At 42.6% G+C, this 18,871-nt stretch overlaps 1 long non-coding RNA gene across 1 annotated transcript in view; it reads left to right on the top strand.

The window, feature by feature from the left end:
- LOC114000084 overlaps nt 1-18,871 on the top strand; it is a 144,039-nt gene that overhangs the window by 38,788 nt on the left and 86,380 nt on the right. The window contains exon 2 of the long non-coding RNA XR_005564833.1: nt 395-488. This is a non-coding gene — a long non-coding RNA (uncharacterized LOC114000084). The remainder of the gene's footprint in view (nt 1-394; nt 489-18,871) is intronic.

Raw genomic sequence — 18,871 nt, forward strand, 5'->3', positions numbered from 1 at the left:
TGTACTCCCATAACAGTTGGGAGTTTTCTGTAGAAGTCTGTATGTTAATTTTCATGGGCCAAATGAGCCTCAACAGTCAAAGCCAAAAAGGTAATAATACATGGGACATTAAAACAGGATGGAAGGACTCTAGCTCAGAAATCTTTATCTGCTTAGTTCCGTGGTAACTAACCATCATTAAACATCTTTCCATCTCTTTAAAAAAGTACAGAGGAAAAAATAATAATAAAAAAGTACTAAAAGTATTTAAAAACTTGTTTCAGGCACAGGTGCTAGACAGCCTAGAATCATGCACTTAATTAAGACAGGTGAGTTTAATTCAGAGCACCTGTTCCTAATATCAGTAGTAGATTTAAGCTTCAAGTCTGAAGAATTTCTTCTGTTTGCTCCTCAGATACAGCAGTGGGATGATGCTGTTTCTCTCCAAACAACTTTGTGTTGTTTATATTCTCAGCCTGCCATGGAACCATGTCGCTGCTACTTGAAGGGTGAGTGGGAAATAAAACCAAAAGCATCTTTTTTCTTTTACCTTTTCCTTCAACAGCAGACAGTTTTCTAAATTATGTTAAGAATAATAGTTTTTTGGGTTTGAAGATACATTTAATTGAGAAGAGCAGGAGCTTTTTTTTTTTGCTGTCTTTGTTAATGTCTAATTCTCTTTCCTTGAGGACAAGAAAATACAAACAGACAAAAGGGTAAATAAAGGAGCAACATGGACAGAAAACAGGAAAAGCATGTTACAGCTCTGTGTGTGCTCTTGAAAAAGGGCAGCAGTACGTGTAGTCTTTTTTTTGTGGTGGCAACGTGACAAGCCATGCTAGCAGGCAGGTTAGCTGTCCCTCTGCCCACAGGAATGTTTGCATCAGCAATTGTGCCCAGGAGCAGTCGGGGTGACACAAAGATCTGTGTCAGTTAAGGGACACTGTCTTATTAACAGAAGGCAGAGAAAGCCAGTGGTGAAGAAAGGAAGTGGTTAAGGATGGAAAAGAAAGGCTGGATGCTGGTAGCTGGGCTGAGGCTGCTAAAGTTGCTGATTGCAGTCAGTGGTGATTTTTTGTGTGTGTTAAATACTTATGGAAATAAGGGGAATGGATCAGTGGGGCTGTAGCTGTGTCATGGGGCAGTGATGCCTCGGTTCCTTCTGGTCTTTGTTCCAGAAGTCTGAGTTGCTGTGAACTTGAGGCTGAGGAAGGAAGGAGATACACCAGCAGGCAGGCTTCCCTGTTCCTAAAACAGCTAAGCTGCATCCCTTTTGTTTTCCCCCTTCCCTTTTTGTTTTTATGGGAATGTCCATTCTTGTAACCACTTGTGTTACCTTGATTCCCATGGCAGGTGCTTTGTGGTGCTGGGCACTTGGTTCCTCAGGTTCATGCATGTGCACTTCCAGGGATTTAACAAGGAATGAATTTCCAGCTTAGCCCAAAGCAAGCCAGTCAAGGACTGGTTATCCCCCATCAGTCTGCTCCTTTATCCAGGAGGAGCAGGCAGTGCAGCTCTGGTGCCAGGGGGTCTCGTGAGGCTCCTCCAGCACTCTGGCCCAGTGCCAGGGGCGTGCAGGGCAGTGCAGGGGCCTTGGCTCCAGCCCTGCCAGTGCCACGGGATGCAACACATTCCTTCCTGATCCCTGGGCCCGCTCCTTTCTGAGCGAGGTCTGTCCTGTCCCCATTCCAGACTGGCCAGCTCCTGGAGCAGCTGCTCTGGAATTGTTTGGTCTCCCCCAAACACTCTGTCTCTTGATGATGTGTGACCCCTTGACAGAAGCAGCGTTTTCATTCCTCCCACTGTCCCTTGTGACCTGTGACTGCTCTGCTGATTCATCACAATATATTATATGAGACAATTGTTTCCATGTTTAAGCTAGTAATTAGCTTTTTTTTGCCATAAATCTGAGTTTCATTTTCAACTTCACTGTGCAGCCAAGACATTTCTCATGTGCTTTCTCTTCCTCTAAAGAACTTGTATTTATTTTTTTAAGAGAGGATGGTGAGAGAAATGAACTGGACAAGGTGTTTATGAGATGTGCCAGTCTAAAAAATGCAGTGTTTTACATTGTTTGAATATGGTTTGATTTACTGCTTTATTTACAACATAGCAGTTGAAAAACAACCTGACCCATCAACCCTGGGATTGTTTTTCATATAGCTGTGAAAAGATGGGTGCCTTTTGCTATATCTGGAAAGACTCTGGCTGTTCTCAGAGTGGTTTGGTGTGAAATGTGTAAGCAGAAGATCTCTGTGCAGGGAAAGCTGTCTGCTGTCATGGGGACTTGGAAGAAAGCAAAGATTTGCAAAAAGGTGTGAAGTAGTGAGGGAACAAAAGAGGTGTTTTCATAGTCCATGTTTAAATGTTCCTCAGAAGTCTCAGAAAGGTGGTTGTCTCATTAGAGCCGGTTTTATCCACTTACCACTTTACCAGGACTAAAACTCTTACTAATGTTTTTTATATATATTCTCAGCCAAATACAAGGGTTCGAGGTTTGCCATTGTTTTCTGTAGCTAATCATCTCATTAAAAAGGTCTCATACTAACCAGTTAAGCCAACTCTGATAAGCCTCCAAAGTCTTAGATGACATTTCAGATAATGTGTAATTTGACATTGAGCTGTGGGAATATAACTGGGGAAGAAACCTTCAAACTAGCAATTTAGCTAGGGCTAGGAATGATTGCAATTACAGATTTCCAGGCTGAGGAATGTGAGCCATCTCAGAAAGGTACAGGGCAGAGCTGGGAGTCTGCCTCCAGCTTCTGAGGACTCGTATGCACGAGCAAGGAGGAATGAGGAGCTGTTCCTGCTCTGGGTTTCTTCAGGCAGTGACCAGAGGTGGCCTCATGGTTTGTGACTGTGCCAACCTGCAGTCAGAACTGGGAACTGGCTTGGGACCTCTTGCCAGCAGGCAGTGCTGTGGATCCCAGGACTTTGGGCTCCATCTCTGGGTGCAGGAGGAAAGAAGAACAGAGGCATGTTCTCTCTGCTGGGGCTGAAACCTGAAAACATTATCAGTGCCGTGAAATGGAAAATGAGCAAACTGGCTTTGGGAATGCCTGGACTGGGCTGCATGCTCTGAGGAGATGAGCCTGAGGTAGAATTACTTCTCATTTCTTTTCAGTAGCATCCTAGAATCAGTGGAATCCAGGGATCTGGGGCAGGTTCAGCCAAACTCCATTAGTGGTTTTGGTTTTTTTTCACCAAAAGACATGTAAATGTGGCACTTAAGGACATGGTTCAGGGGGGACTTGGTAGGGTTAGATTTACAGTTGGACTCAATGATTTTGAAGGTCTTCTCCAACCTAAATGATTCTATTATTAAAGGAAAAGAAGACAAACAGGTGACTTTAGTCCATCATGAAGATCATAATTTAAAGGATTTGTCTGACAGGCATTATCTTGACAACTGATTTATGTTGATAATAATAGAAACTCTGTGGGATCTTTGTTCCTCTGTTACAGAGGGAGGAAGCAAGAGAGGAAAAGCACCATGTTGGAACTTCTGTGAGCAAATACAGAGTATGAAGCAGAAAATATTTGGCTGCAAAAACTGTCTCAAAGCACACCATGGCAGTCCATATCATACGTGCAAATTTGCTGTTGATGTATATGGAGAGGGTGATGACACTTGCTTTTTGAGTGGAAACCAGATATTTTTCAGGCTGGTGAAAGAATAAGGAAAATCTGAGAACAGTCGTGAATACCAGTGGCTGTGAATGCTGTGTGTTAGATTATATTTAAATCTCTTCCCACTTGAGTTCCCACTTGTGTTCACAATGCTCAAACACATGAGTTAAGCCATCACAGATTGTGCTGCCATCTTTTAATTGTTTTTTGTAGCATCAGTAGTGTTGGTGAGCTACAATGTGAGGCATGTAACTCTCATACGGAGTTTCTGGTTCCATCTTACCTCTTTACCCCTCAGTTACACGTCACATGGCTGTTTTATTGGGTTTAGCTGCAGGTAATTTTGGCAGCCCATCCACTCTCTATCATCATTCTTTTTTTCAAGGCAGGACAAAAAATAACTCGCAGGATTCTTCCCAGCTGATCTTTTAAATCAGCTGTTCCCAACGCTTGCTGTTGTTTCAAATTCTGGTTTTAAAACCCAGTACCTGTTTATGACTCTTTGCTGGTTGAGTTTCTGTTATGGTTGCTACCTTTCTTCAAGAACCTCATCAGTTGTCAGCAAAACAGTGAATTTTTCAGTTGATAATTCTGCTCTGTCAAGCTTATCCCACCTTTCTGCAACTTCCCCCCCCCCCAAATGTGGAAGTTGTTGATTATGAGAGTCATAGCACCAAATTAATCATGAAATAAACAGTTTCAGTTCATACTTTCCAGCCTTCCTGCTGCTAATGCAGAGATCCTTCTGGCGTGTGAACTCGTGTGTGTTGGGTCTGCTGTTCTGGCCAGGCTATTTCTGTGGGAGAATGACATAGAAGCAGTCAGCCCAGGCTGGGAGCTCACAATCTATAGCCAGAAATCCCAGTTAATTTTGGCTCCTCAAGGGCAGGCAGAAGAATAGAATGAGACATTTCTAATCGTGAAATGCTTCTGCGTGACCACAATCTGACTTTTGCGTTTGCCAAACGTTTCCTCTGCAGCAACATTTCATTTTTGGGTAACATTCCAGCTCAGTTGACTGTGCTGATCAGCATCTCGGGTCTCTTATTTCATGTAATAAAACTTAGCAAAGTAGCAGCTACTTAAAAGGGAGAGAGGAAGGAGAATAACTTCTGCTCACATGAATTGGACAATTATGTCTTTAACAAAAAGAGGAATTTAGTGTTCAGTTTTACAAATATGGTAGCAATTATTTATAATCATGAATCTGATTTGAAATGCTTACTGAGTGGTAGATGGCTTCATATTCATTGTCTTTATTGTGCTGTCTTGCCCATGAATCAAAGCAGACTTTCAGTGCTGTCTTTTCTGCCTGGTTCATTATCTACAGACTGTGGCATATCAAGAGAATGTGCTTACTTTCATGTAAAGTATAAAGAAATCAAACTTCAAGCTGTTTCTGTTTTGAGGATTTAAAAACAGGACCCAATTCTTAATTTTTCTCTTTTTATTTCTTCTTGCAAAGTATTTTACAACATTAATAAGGATTTCTGATAAGCAGCACTGCTACTGATATTGCCAGACACAGCTGATGAAAAGCAACAGTAAATTGTTCATTAGATTTAGTTCAGATAATTTCTGTGGAAGAAATGTATTTGTGGAAGGACCAGCTTTCCCCAAAAGATGGGAATATTTGGGGAATATTTTGGTGTGGACATGATCGGGTTTTTGGCTCAGAGGCCTGGGTGGTGTGCCATCAAGAGAGGAGTTAATTCTCCTCTGAAACGGGGCACATGCTTTCTTTAACAGAGAGGAAGGTTTGTGTTGTGGTGCCTGCTGCATTCCCTGAGGGCTGTGGCAGAAACCTCCTCAAAGAATCCCAGCAAGTGAGCAAACCATGACCCCTGAGCTCTCTCCCCTCTCCACTCCTGTACTGTCAGTCCTTAATCAAGCTGTGCTGCTTCGAGTGTTTTCCCCATTTGATATTCTAGGAGTTTCTCCCCACTTTACATCAAGCTAACTGGTCTATGGTTTCCTGCTATGTCTCCAGGCACTTTTAAAATAACTTTATGTTAGCCACTTTCCAGTCCCCAGGGGTCTCTTCCAAACTAAACGAACTTGTGAATGTGCTTGCTAATTCCTTAGTTTCTCTCTCCACTTCCTTAGCACATTTGGATATTTTTCTGGACATGGTTTTTAAGACTGTCTAACCATTTTGATAATACTATTACCACTACAGACTTAAGGAAAAAAAAATCTTTCTCCTTCAAAAGCAAACTCCTGACCTCTTCACAGAAAAGACAAGCACAGTAATGCTTCACTTTTATTTTGTTTATACCATACTGTTAAGAAGGATTTGCACTCCTTCTCCTCAGTCCTTGCTCCCCGCACAGTAATCTGGGTGTGAGGAAGGACAGGCTGTGGCAGGGCAGCTTTCCCTGTGCCTTGGGGTGTTCACATTTGGTTTTCCTCCTGGAGGCTGAGCAGTGCTGTGAGCAGGAGTGATGCTCAGGGGCATCCTCAGCCCCTGTGCCCCTGCTCAGCAGGGCTGGCACACCCAGGGGTGCCCCTGCCCAGGAGGGACCTGCCCAGGGAGGGCAGGGCAGCCTGGGCCCCTCTCCGGGATGAGCTGGGACAAGGCCAGGCCCTTTCCTGGAGGCAGGGCTGGTGTTCACACCATGGGGGTCCTGTCACAAACCCATTCCGTGTCTGATCCATTGATCCACACAGGCTTCTTAAGTTCTGTCTGTTCATTGTTTTGATTTAAGCTCATGAATGTTTTGTTGGCTTTTCTGTTGTCACTTGGATCCTAATTAGATGTTTCATCTTCTTATGGGCAACTTTTTCCTCTTTGTGTTCTATGAAGGGCATATCTTGACCAGTGTAAATGTCAAAATTACGGTGTAAAAATCAAAGTTACAGTTGCTTACGAGGAGTGTACTGGCATAAGTCACTGTCACAGGTTCTTGTGATAAACAGCTGGGCTTTTTTTGGGTAAAAATGTGGAGGAAGCGACAAGTTGGTGAGAAACAACATAACTGGTGAGAAGGAGTAAATACAATCTGTCTGTAATTCAGGAGAAATCTGTTTTCTTTTACTGAATACCGTTTTAATGTAAGGGAAAAATATATGCTCTTATGTGGGTGTGGTCAAGATGTTCTGAAGCAAGGTTTGTTTTCTATAAGCTGTTTCTCATACCCATTAAGAGCTGTTAGTTCTTCAATGTTTTTCTTACTGATACTTGTATGATTATGCTTTTGTAATATGATGACACTCATTCTTACAAAAACATATTCAATGTCTTTATTCATCAAAGAGATGAGGGAATAAATCTGCATTTTCTTATTGAATTGGTGCTAAAATGGAAAGAAGAAACAAATACCAGAAAGACAAGGAAATAATGAAATAGCATCTACAGATAATCAAACCATGCCACATAAATATAAAAATTAGTTTCATCTTGGAAATATGCAAGCAATATGTTTGCAGGAAATATTTTGAAAAGCAGAAACTTTCCTGCAATACTAAAGAGGGAAAAAAAAAAGGGATGGAGTTATAAACAGAAGATCTTGTGTAACTGTTCAGCAAGCACCAGGAACAGAGAAAGTCCTTTGAGTTTTGGTCAATATATCCAAAAGCACTCCATCACAGAAGGAGCAAGTCTGTCATTCCTGCCTGTGGTGCAGCTGCATCTGGAAAAGTGATCTGGGCTCTGACAAATGCAATGTATGAAAAACCCCAAAAGAGTAGAAATTGTGTGTGCTGCTCATCTTATACCTGCTCATGTCAGTGGAGATTTCTGGGAGCATCTAAGAACTGAACCTGGATCTGCTTATCATCGTGGTCTGGGCCCTGAAAAACTTATGGATGTGTTTTAATTGACTTAGGTTGTGAAACATGAAGATCCTAGACCTGAACAGGATTGAGCATATTCTAAATTTCCATTTTTAATGTTATTTTTTCCTTTTTTCCCCCCCAAAGGCCACAAATGTCTAATTCTGTGCGTTTTTAAACAGGAATCTTGCCCCCCATTCCCCCATTGGCCGTGCAGGGATGAGGCAGTAAGGGAACAGGACAACAAGCTCCCAAATCCTGTCCCATCTGGGACTGGTGCCTGACTCCCAAAGCCTGAGCTCCTGCTGCTGTTCCACCCTGGAGCTGCTCTGCAGGGCTGGGCTGGGCTGGGCTGGGCTGGCTGCCTTTGGGTGCCTCATTCCAGGAGGCTGCCCCGTGTCCATCCCCTGTGCAGCCTGGCAGGAGCCAGCCGGGCTCAGCTGGGAATTGCTCTGGCTGCCCACACATCACTCCCCTGCCCCCTGCAGCGAGGACAGGACGTGGCCCCCGAGCTGCCAGGGAAAAGCCCTGCCAGCCCCATTCCAGCACACTTCCCAGGATTTCAGGCACAGGGAGATTGAGTCCTGGTTGCTGTAAATTACAAGATTTCCAGTAACTGCAAATGTATCACTGCAGCACATGAGAACACAATTTATCACTGCACTTTATAGGAGCAAGTAGGGAATTGGCCTTGAACTTTGAAAGGAAAATTACCTAAAAATTAAACAACTTACATTGTCTCATATCAATGCAGAATTGCCCTTCTTTTTTTTATTACTTACAAATGGATGTTTTTCTTTACTTCTTATGCCTGGATTCTTTGATTTCCCAGCTTAGAATTAAAAATAAATCTGGTGTAAAGTCCTAAAGATGTAGCTGTGCTCTCCCTGTAATAGCCAGGTGTCTGTTTGAACTTAGAATTAAACTTAGTGCCTCAGCTAATGGCCTTTGATCAATTTATGAGGTGAAGAACCTTGCCAGAAATGAAGTATCAGTGTATCAGCCAGAGAAAACATTATTTTGTTTGGGAATTTTTTTTGTCATTTCTGCTTGTCTTTTCCTCTGGATGGGTTTCTTAGTCTTTGCTCACTGAGTAAACAGCCAAACACCACAGCAAAAGGATTGTCTCATGTTGAAGGTTTAGAAGAGAGAAATACATAGAATTTAACCAAGCAGGGAATAAGAGACAGCAGTTAGTATCTACTCAGTCTGAAGTTAAATTTCAAATACAAACATTCAAAATGCTACTGAGGGCAATAAGGTATAGAGGGGAAAGGTGCAGCTGAGGCTGATAATTAGGGAAAACATGCCCGTTGGGACCACCAGTAATTTTCAGCAAAATTATTGTGTCCTTTATTGGTGTTGAAATGTAGTATAACTAGTTTTAGAAAGTTTGTACAAGTCTGATTATCCAGGGTGGAAATGGTACCAAGAAAAAGGGTGTAAGAGGAGGGCAGAAGATTGACTGAAGAATGGATGAAAGAGGATGAGTGTATGAAAGTCTGGGGAAATAAGAAAGAAAGAGAATGTGATTTGAACCTCCTGGAGCTGCTGAACTGGGATTTAGAAGTACCTGCAAAGTGTGGACAGGCTTGTGGCTCTTAACTGGAGATGACGGAAGAAATTCCTGGTCCTTCCCTGCAAATCAGCAGCCCTCAGCTTGGGTGCTGTGTTGCACGATGCTCCTGATTCTTTTGGCATGGGGTTGGCTGGTTCGCTTTATATCATGGCTCCAGCTGAGATGCTAATGTGTTATTTCTGGTGGTGTGAAGATTGATGCTCTCAGGAACCTCCTGGAAACGTATGAACTGTGTGATGTAACACAGTTAAGTCTCTCAAGTACTGAGACCTCAGAGCAACAATACCTTCCATTCATTTATTTTAGTGTTGAAAGATTGGTAGCACAGTTTTAATGTTGCTGAAGACTATGTAGGCTTTCATAAGGTTCATAAAGTTTTCAATGCAATGTGTTGTTTCTCATTTAAGCAAAATACTTTTGGGGATGAGTACAAATGAAAGCAAAGTGCAAGTTATAAACTGTCTTGTAACTGAAGTGCACACACTTTCACTGATCTTGAAAGAAAACTTGACATATGAATTGTATTAAATTATTTAATCTGCACAAGTTTTTCCTGTATTTTCATCTGTTAAAATTTTACTACTTACATGCTCTTCAGTTTGAGGCATTTTTAGCCACGCATATTTGAAACTTTGTTCTCAACATTAAACTGTAGATATTTGCCAATTTTATTTGGTTTAATTCCTTAAACTAACTCCAGAATGTATTTTCAAACCTGTTGACTCTGTCTCAACTCCAGGAAAATGAATGCTTTCTTTGTAATCCCACTGTTGTGCCGATTGGAGGAGTAATTGAAACCTCTCCTGGGCAGTAGCCCAGCCATTCTACATACCTCCCTTATCTCTGTAAACATTTCCTGATCTGCTTTCTTCTCCATCCCTTGGGCTCAATAACAGTTTCTTACGATCTCTTGATTTTCAAATGGTCTGCTCCCTTCCTCCCTTCCAAAATTGTGAGTAGAATTAATGAATATTTTCTTTACTGTTCATTTTTCACTCCCTTCCTTTTCCTTATGTTTTACCCTGCTCTCCCACTCATAAGAACATTTGTGGGCTTGGTTTTTTTTCTATTGGATTTGGAGGGCCCCTACCTTTAATTCGTGTATGCAAATGTTCCTTTCGCTTTCATAATGAATTTTTCATTGCTCTTTTTGTCATTCCCCCCCCTTCGAATGTTTCAGAGAATTACTGTTAAAAAAAATAATTGAAGACATTGTTGTAAGCCATGAAGTAGCTCTGATCTTAGTAGGCATTTGCAGTGGATTGAAATTAGTGTTCCTTCTTCCACGCTAAGGATGGGCAGGTGGAATGTGACTTTGACTGGGGAATATTGAACCTGGACAGCCAGTTGGTCAGGAGCAATGGCTGGGGGACAGGAGTCTGCCAGTGTCAGTGAATAAGATGGTTATCATACCAAGCTGTGTGCAAAAATTTCTGAATTGACAGAGATAAATATTTTGACACAGATAAATTTGTGAGTTACTGGCTCAGCCCGTGGTTTGTTTAGGATTTGTCATTCCTGAAGGTATTACCACTTTAACTGCAGATCATTTGCATGGCTCTGAGCAGAGGACTTCTCTGGGTGTGCTCAGCTCCTGGTGGTGCAGCTCAGGGGTTTGCAGTGAGCTTTGGTGCTTTGCACTCCTTCCCCTCCTCACTACTTGCTTTCATGGAGGGGTGTAAGTTGGAATGCTGATGAGGTTTAGGAGAGCATGAAATCTCATGTCCAGCCTCCAGCTTCATCAAGTCCTGGTGCCAGCAGGAGCACAGCAGGAGCTGCAGCCCTGTGGAGGAAGCTGCAGGAGGAGCACGGAGGAACAGTCACTCCTGGGAACCCCCAGTGTTCCTGGCTCTGCTGTGGCCAGGTCGTGCTGTTTGTTGAGTGTTAATGCACTGCATTAAAATAGATCAGAGTTTGCCCATTTTACTGGGGCTTGTAAATCATGTTAATGGTTATAATGATAAAATAGCTCTCCTCCTTCAGAATTTTCTGTTGGAAACTGTGCTGAGGCCATTATGGTACTGGTACCTTCCTGGACCTCAGATGCTTTCACCAGGAATAAAAGGGACAAGTCATTTACATATATTGATCAGGTCACATTTTATATAAAACATCATAACATTTATGATCCTCATTTAGTTAATTATAGATTTTATTAGGACAGTTAGAAAGACATTAAAGTATATTCTGAACTTCTTGCAGACAGTGAGTTTTGAGGCAATAGAGTTGATGGCTTTTACAGCTTTGGAGTGGCATGGTGGACAGAAAGATGAGCTGGGGGAGACAGTGCCTTGAGAGGATCTCTGTTGATGTTCAGAGCTGTGTGTGGGTGCAAACACTGCCCCAGCTGAACACTGGCTCTGAGGAGTGAACAACCACCAAACCATGGAGGGGCTGCCAGTGAGCCTTCAGGAGCTTCAGCTGCACACCTGTTAGGGGCCAGTTGTATTCACCTCCTCAGGAGGGTTTGCTTTACCTTCTCTGCCTCCAACCAACTACACAATTATTTCTACTAGTCCAGGGGTGTATATACAGATCATTTTTCTGGGATGCAACTTTTAATTGCCAGGACTACTGAGCCATAAACATCAGGCGTTTTATTTTCAGCATTTTTATTCGGGTAGGAAATAGTACTGGGTTGTGATGAGCACTAGAGGAGATTCTCTCACCAGCCATGAGCTTCAAACTTGTGTTTATATCTCTGTATGGTGCTGGTGTGGTGTTTTCACAGGGTGTTTTTATGCCCAATTCTTTAAAAGCCTGTTAGGGCTATTGCTAGTGGGAGAGCCACTGCATTAAGGTTTGCTTCAAATTCATAGTGAAAAGGAAAAGACTTTGCATTTCTGTTCAAGAAAGATTGTGGGAAGCTGTGTGGGTTATAAAGCCCTAAGACAAAAATAATGGCTCCACCATCCAGTGCTGCCTGCCTGCTCCAGGGCAGGAGGGGAACGGGAAGAGCTGGAATGTGCATTCAGACCCCAAATGGTTCTCAGTAGCTTTCCTGGCAAAAGCTGTAAGATTCATTCTGTTATTCTTTATTTCCTAAATTTTACCCATATTTCACCATAATAAAGCTGAGAGTTGTTTCATCATAAACTGCTTAAGTTACAGTATATCTAAATTTCTTCCATTTCTCACTCTAACTTTTTCAAAGGATTCTAATATATTAGACAAAATTTACACTTAGAGAAAGTTTTGCTGGTTTGTGCCTCGGGTACTTTATAATGACATCTGTAATGACTTTCTCAACAATTTTCTTGAGTACTTAAATGAGGATCATGAGTTTATAATTCCCTGGATCATCCTTATCATCTTTCCCACCTCTGTAAGAACACTATCTTCAGATTCTTCTTATTATAGCTGTAATGTTAAATTAATCACATTTATTTTGGGGTTGCTTTTTCCTGGGAAGTAATTCAGCTAATAAGAATAGAATTTTGTAGTTGGAAGGGATGTAGCATGATCATCTAGTCCAACTGCCTGACCAATTCAAATTTGCAGACTACATTTTGTTGTAAAGTGAGTTATTTCTTCAGCTGCTGTTCAGTTTTGCATCAAACATCGAATAACTGGGAGAAATGCTGTGAATGTAAAGCTGAAATTCTGATTTATTCAGTCATTAACACAAAAAGCCCCATGCCATTTCAATGATAATAGAATGAAAATCCAACTGGTGTTTTCTTTCTCAAACTTGTTTTCCATAGAGATTGATGGTCTTAGGCAAACACCTATTTAAACCTTTGAAATGTATAATCTTAACTTCATACAGCTCTAGTAGCCTAAATTTGTTAATGTTTCATCCCTACTTCCAACAGTATTACAATTTAAGTTTCGGTAATATAAAAAGCATTTGTGGAGCAAACACTAGGAAAATATCTTTCTGGGAATGATGTTACAGGTATGAAATAAGGTTTAGAGTTGTTTTTATTATCATCAAAGCTTTTCTTTGCTGCTGCTTTTTAGCCTGTTAATAAAAGAACTGGATATAAATCTTATGAGATATAGCAGTAGGTGGTCAAAAATCATTCCAGTGCGTTTCTTCCACATGCAATTAAGAAAAAAGGAAATCAAACATTCAAACTGCAGTCACAGACTAGTTAACCTTGAGAAAGAGCTCTGATTATTGAAAGCAAAACCAATCAACATTGCAAACTTAGTGTGATAATGAATGCTGATCTATTTGTGCAATATTAGGAGTCCAAGAACACTGCACAGCTCACATGACTGTGACCATCCAGTCTGCTTGGGGACAGCCTGGCTGGGACTGCCCTGGTTCCAGCCTGGCACACTGAGGCTCATTTTCACCTGCTCCACACGGGACAAACTTGCAGTAGGTGTCAAGTTGTTTGTGCCTCCCCTTAGATTTCTCTCAGACCTGGTGGTTTTACTGAAGCTTTCATGCCTTTAATTAGGCCACTATGTCCCAACAGTGGCCTGTAAAAAGTGGCAGAAGAGATGGAGAAAACCTCCCCCATGGACTGCAGAGCAAATGTGCAAGAACTTTTCTAGGGCAGTGGTGTGAGCTGCTGTCCATGGCAGGGGGGAGGGGGGCCCTGCCCTGCACTCAGGCTCCTGGTTTGTGTCTGGGGAACCTGCTGCTCTCTCTGCTCTTGGTGCTGCTCTGGGTGCTGCTCTCTCTGCTCTGGGTGCTGCTCTCTCTGCTCTGGGTGCTGCTCTCTCTGCTCTGGGTGCTGCTCTCCCTGCTCTGGGTGCTGCTCTCCCTGCTCTGGGTGCTGCTCTCCCTGCTCTGGGTGCTGCTCTCCCTGCTCTGGGTGCTGCTCTCCCTGCTCTGGGTGCTGCTCTCCCTGCTCTGGGTGCTGCTCTCCCTGCTCTGGGTGCTGCTCTCCCTGCTGCTCTCTCTGCTCTGGGTGCTGCTCTCCCTGCTGCTCTCTCTGCTCTGGGTGCTGCTCTCCCTGCTGCTCTCTCTGCTCTGGGTGCTGCTCTCCCTGCTGCTCTCTCTGCTCTGGGTGCTGCTCTCCCTGCTGCTCTCTCAGCTCTGGGTGCTGTCCCGTGCAGCTCTTGCCAGCACCTCACTTGTTTGCTCTGGGGTAAGCAGGCTGTCAGAGAATTCTGATTTGTGTGTGCTGACACCTTTCAGGTCCTGTGTTTTCTGCAGGGCTCTCCTTTGTTGATGTTCCCATGGGTCCTGATTACACCCCTCACCCTTAGCAAGGAGCCCCACAGGGATGTCCTTCCCCAGGGGTGGCCCTGTGCACAGGGGACATTGCCCAGCCTGTCCAAGGGCTGCATCTGGCACCAGGGCTGGGGAACAGGAGAGAGCCCCCGGGCCAGGCAGGATCTGGCAAGGGCTGGGAATCCTCTCCAGCTGGCAGAGTCCCCCTGCCTGCAGCCCTCTGAGCTGTGACCCGGGGCCATACAACTCGTGGGTCTGTCAGAAGGCTACCTCAGTTCTTTGCAGAAAAGTAAAAGAGGCAGAGGACCCTTGTTTGGGAACACTGAGGCTAATAGCAAGGCAATGTCATGAGCCACAATTGAAATTCCAGGTGACTATGCATCCTTTCTAGGATGGAATGAATATAGCTATCTACTAAAAAAAAATAATCCAACCCCTGATCCTTATGTAGACAGGCTTAGCTATGGATGGGTTTGTTTTACTGATTTGAATTTTTTATGACTGCGTTTGTACTGTGATTTTTTTATACTACCAGCATATTATTGTAAAAGTCCCATATTTTGAATAAACCTTGGCCTAAAATAACACTGGAATTTTGATTTATTTCTGTGTGATTCTTTTTCAAGTTCTGTATATCATATTTTGGTGTTCATTTACCTTTGCATTCTTTCTTGAGCCACTGGCACTGCATCTGACAGATGGGAATCAAATGAAGTGTGCTAAGTGTTGTTGCTGTAGGCTTTCATCTCCCTACATTTTGTGGTGTGATTTATCCTGGTAATACATCATGTGCCTCATTTTCTTTTATTTATTTTATTTAGCGTTGTCACAAGTAATATCATCTGACCATCCACCATGAGCACTGAGCAGTTGTAAGTTAATGAAATAAAGTGAACGTGTGTAACTCAGCTCTCCCCAATTCGATTAGAAACGCCAGGCTTGTACCAAGCCACTTACCCCAGATGAGCCTCATTTATTAAGGACAGACCTTTGCAGGTCTCAGCTAACTATGGTGGATTGTTGTGCACAGTATTTGCAGTTATTTTAATGAAACAGTTAAAAGTGGCTTTTTTATATCTCAGTTGTGATTGGTGTTTTCTGTTTCTGTTACTCTGTTTTGTTCTGAGTCACTGGCAGACATCTGCAAAAGTGCCTCTCTTCTCTCTCCCTCCCAGAATGGGATGTCTTGTCAGTAGGAGGCATTAAAGGATAATTTTAAATTGTCTTAATAACTAGGATTCAATGATCCCCCTCGTGATGGTTTTGGAGATTCATTTGGATATTTTTTACTACTAACTGTTGTGCAAAGGTTTTTAATTCCTCCCCCCTTGTAATGGCACCTACATTGCAGTGTCATGTGATAATATACTGTTGAAGTGCATACTTAAGCCAAACCCCAGGATACAGTTATTCTGGGATAGTGGGGGAAATTCTTACTTATAGAGTCAGTGAGAAGGCAGCAAAAACTACTATTCATGTGGAATGGAGTTTGGAAAGCTGGTACACCGGAATAGAGAAAGTTAATAGGATAGTATGGTATTTTAATGGCACATAAAATATCTGATACATATTGAGACTTATGTCCTGGCAGTAAAAGCTGAACAAAGGTTGAAAGTGACTCAGAGTAATTCTGAGATGTGTGTGCCGGGAAGTGGCTGAGTTAGATATAAAACACCCAAATGTTCTGGACAGGCAATCATGTTTAGAAAGAGGAGTTGAAAGAATATCTTGCTGGAACACAGAGGACAAAGCAGGGAAAGGGTGGGGTAACGGTAGCTCAGAGGTGGAAAATAACATCAGTGATGAGAGAAGAGTAGGTAGGTACAAATAATTATTGTGGTATGGAGTGGCCAGGGATGGTGATGGCTCTCTAGTGCTCCCTGTCAAGGGTTCATAAGCCCAGTTCTTGATGTTGGACTGCCAGGGTAGTGCATGATGGGAGTCACTGTGTCAAAGGCACAATGAAAATACAGTTCTTGGGCTGAACAAGCACATCATCCATGTCTAACACAAAGAGACACAAAACTATATTCAGGAAAAGTATCTTGGCAACTTTGAAACCCTCCTGATAACAGTTCCCAATCCATCAGGATTTTGGGTTGCTGTTCAGTGGGATTCCTGCTCGTGGGTTTGCTTGGCCTGATGTGTGTGCACATAGAGGTGTGTTTGTGTGTGTGTTTGTGTGTATGTGCACATGTAGGGGTGTTTGTGTGTGTGTGTGCACACAGAGGTGTGTTTGTGTGTGTGTTTGTGTGTATGTGCACATGTAGGGGTGTTTGTGTGTGTGTGTGCACACAGAGGTGTGTTTGTGTGTGTGTTTGTGTGTATGTGCACATGTAGGGGTGTTTGTGTGTGTGTGTGCACACAGAGGTGTGTTTGTGTGTGTGTTTGTGTGTATGTGCACATATAGGGGTGTTTGTGTGTATGTGCACATATAGGGGTGTTTGTGTGTGTGTGTGTGTGGATATCTGCATGCACACAGACCATCTGACAGGAGCTTGTGTATATATATATATATCCACAGAAGATCCAGAAAGCATCCCTGTCATGCAGTGTAGTGCCAGCCTGAAGGGAAATAACGAGAAGGAAAGGGCTGCCTTTGTTCCTCTGTGTGTGAGTGGAAGAAATTCTGATGAGGGAACATTGGACATGACGAGTTCTGTCTCTGAGGATAAGTTCCAGCTCTCAAAAAGGGCTTCTCTTTATAAAGAGTGACTCCAGCCCCACAGTGCATTATGTTAAAGGGAGGTTTTTGCTGGCTCTGTAACAGTCTGGAGCAATATGGGAAGAGTGATCTCGAGTAAAACAGAAATGGCTTTAGCAGATTTTGCTGGATTTGTGCAGTCTGGATGTTTATAACCAGCAATATTTTCCCTGTGATATATTTTTCCCAGCACATCTATATTGAATCACGCTGTTTAGACAATTTCTTTAAAAAAAGAGAAGAACTTAGTTTCAGAATCTAAGATTTAGATTTTCTGTCAGCTGCTTGGCATACTTGTATGTGAAGTACAAGAAAAATTTTAAATTTAACATGCATACCTAGCTAATGAACCCTACATGAAAAATGTAAGGCCACCTCGTACCAAATATATGGCATCTGAAAACAGATTCCCATAAAACACCTTGCTGAAAATAGTTAGAGAATTATAATTCAGCAGCCTAGCACTAAAGCACAATTTTCTTTACTATATAAGCACTAAAGTCTTTTGCATAACACCCCCGAGACAACTCTAATACAGTCTCTGCCACCTGTGGTTCACATCAAGATGGAGGTCAAGGTGTAGAACCATTTAACTTAAATCCCTACTCCAGGTTATTAGCTGGGAAAAGAAGAGAAGGAAACGTGCAATGGAGATGTGTTCTACATGACCAGCATAAAATAACTTCCTAAGTGGTGATAGGTAAAACAGAAAAGGACAGCATCTTATCAGCCATTAGAATGTTTTAGCAGAACTTCAGCTCCATTCCTTACAGCTTGGGTGAAATCATGTAATTTAAGAAAGGAAAAAAAAAAAGGAGAGAGAAATTGTAAAAGTGAATGTGTGTTTAAAGACAATCTACTAGTAACTATAGATAAGGGTCTGCTGAGATTTTAACATTAAAATATAACTTTCATTGGTTTCTTTGTGTGAATACTAAAATCACATCACACTCATCACTCATTTTAGTACAGTGTAATGGGGTAATTCCTGTCCCCTAAATTGCTTACGTTTGTAACTACCTTACTTTCTATTTTTGTTATTGTATTATATAACTTTTCTTTACTTCTCTCTATAAGTAGAAAATTAAAAGAGTGAGGTGTATAATGGAGGATGGTGTACTGAATAGAAACAAGAGCAAATATCTTTTTCTTGTGCACTTATGAATTAAACATTTATAAGATATGTATTTCAAACAAAAAAAATAGGTAATTTACTTACAGAGGTGAAGCATCAAAATTTCATTGCCCTCCCTGCCTCTGCTCTCCCTCATCTCCCCATAATCTTCCCCAGAAAGTGATCATGGGCAAAACCAGACCTTTTAAATGGAGCTCTGTATGTGACCATTTCAGTACTGCTGTCTGCTGTGAAAGCTGGAATAATGCTTCCAATTTAGCTTTACATTGCTCTGTACAAGTAATACTGGATGTGATAAGTGCCCCAGCAGCAACTTGGGTACCACTGCCAGGCCATTCCCATTTCAGGCCTGGCATGTTTGTGAGGAGCTCAGTGCCCCTGCAGAATCAGTCAGGAGGATTTGTGTTTATCAGCCTGCTTGTGTGCTCAGCGTCAGTGAAGTGCTTGATCAGTAGTGGAGTCACTTCTGTGTGGCCAGGACGTTGGATTTGAGTTCTGTCAGTGTCAGACTCACCTGGGAAAGAGCTTCCACTGGAACTCCTGGGCAGCACGTGCTGGGAGACATCTGCACTGCGGGCAGAGCTCTGCTGCTTTGGGGAAACTCTCAAGTTTCCTTAGGAGAAAGTTTGCCCATCATTTCTTCCCATTTCCTCCCCAGTACGTAGCAGTGGCGTAGAGGAATCCAGGCCACTGGGCACTGGACATATAAAACAAGCTCCTAAAGCCTTGGTATGACACTCCACATGCTCACAGAAGGATGGAGTATCTTGCCCTCATGGGAAGGTCGGGGCTTGTGTTGGTGCTTGTGCAGATGTACAGCAGGTATGTGAGGAAAGGCCTGAGGAGCAGCTCAGCAGAGAGAATCAATGTGATTGGCAGAAAGATGTGATTTTATTGGAAATGTGAGCACTTTTTGAGTCTGTAGAAGTGCCA

Source organism: Pipra filicauda, unplaced genomic scaffold (genome assembly GCF_003945595.2).
Source record: "Pipra filicauda isolate LSUMZ 115617 unplaced genomic scaffold, ASM394559v2 scaffold36_size6622888_pilon, whole genome shotgun sequence".
Classification (NCBI taxonomy): domain Eukaryota; kingdom Metazoa; phylum Chordata; class Aves; order Passeriformes; family Pipridae; genus Pipra; species Pipra filicauda.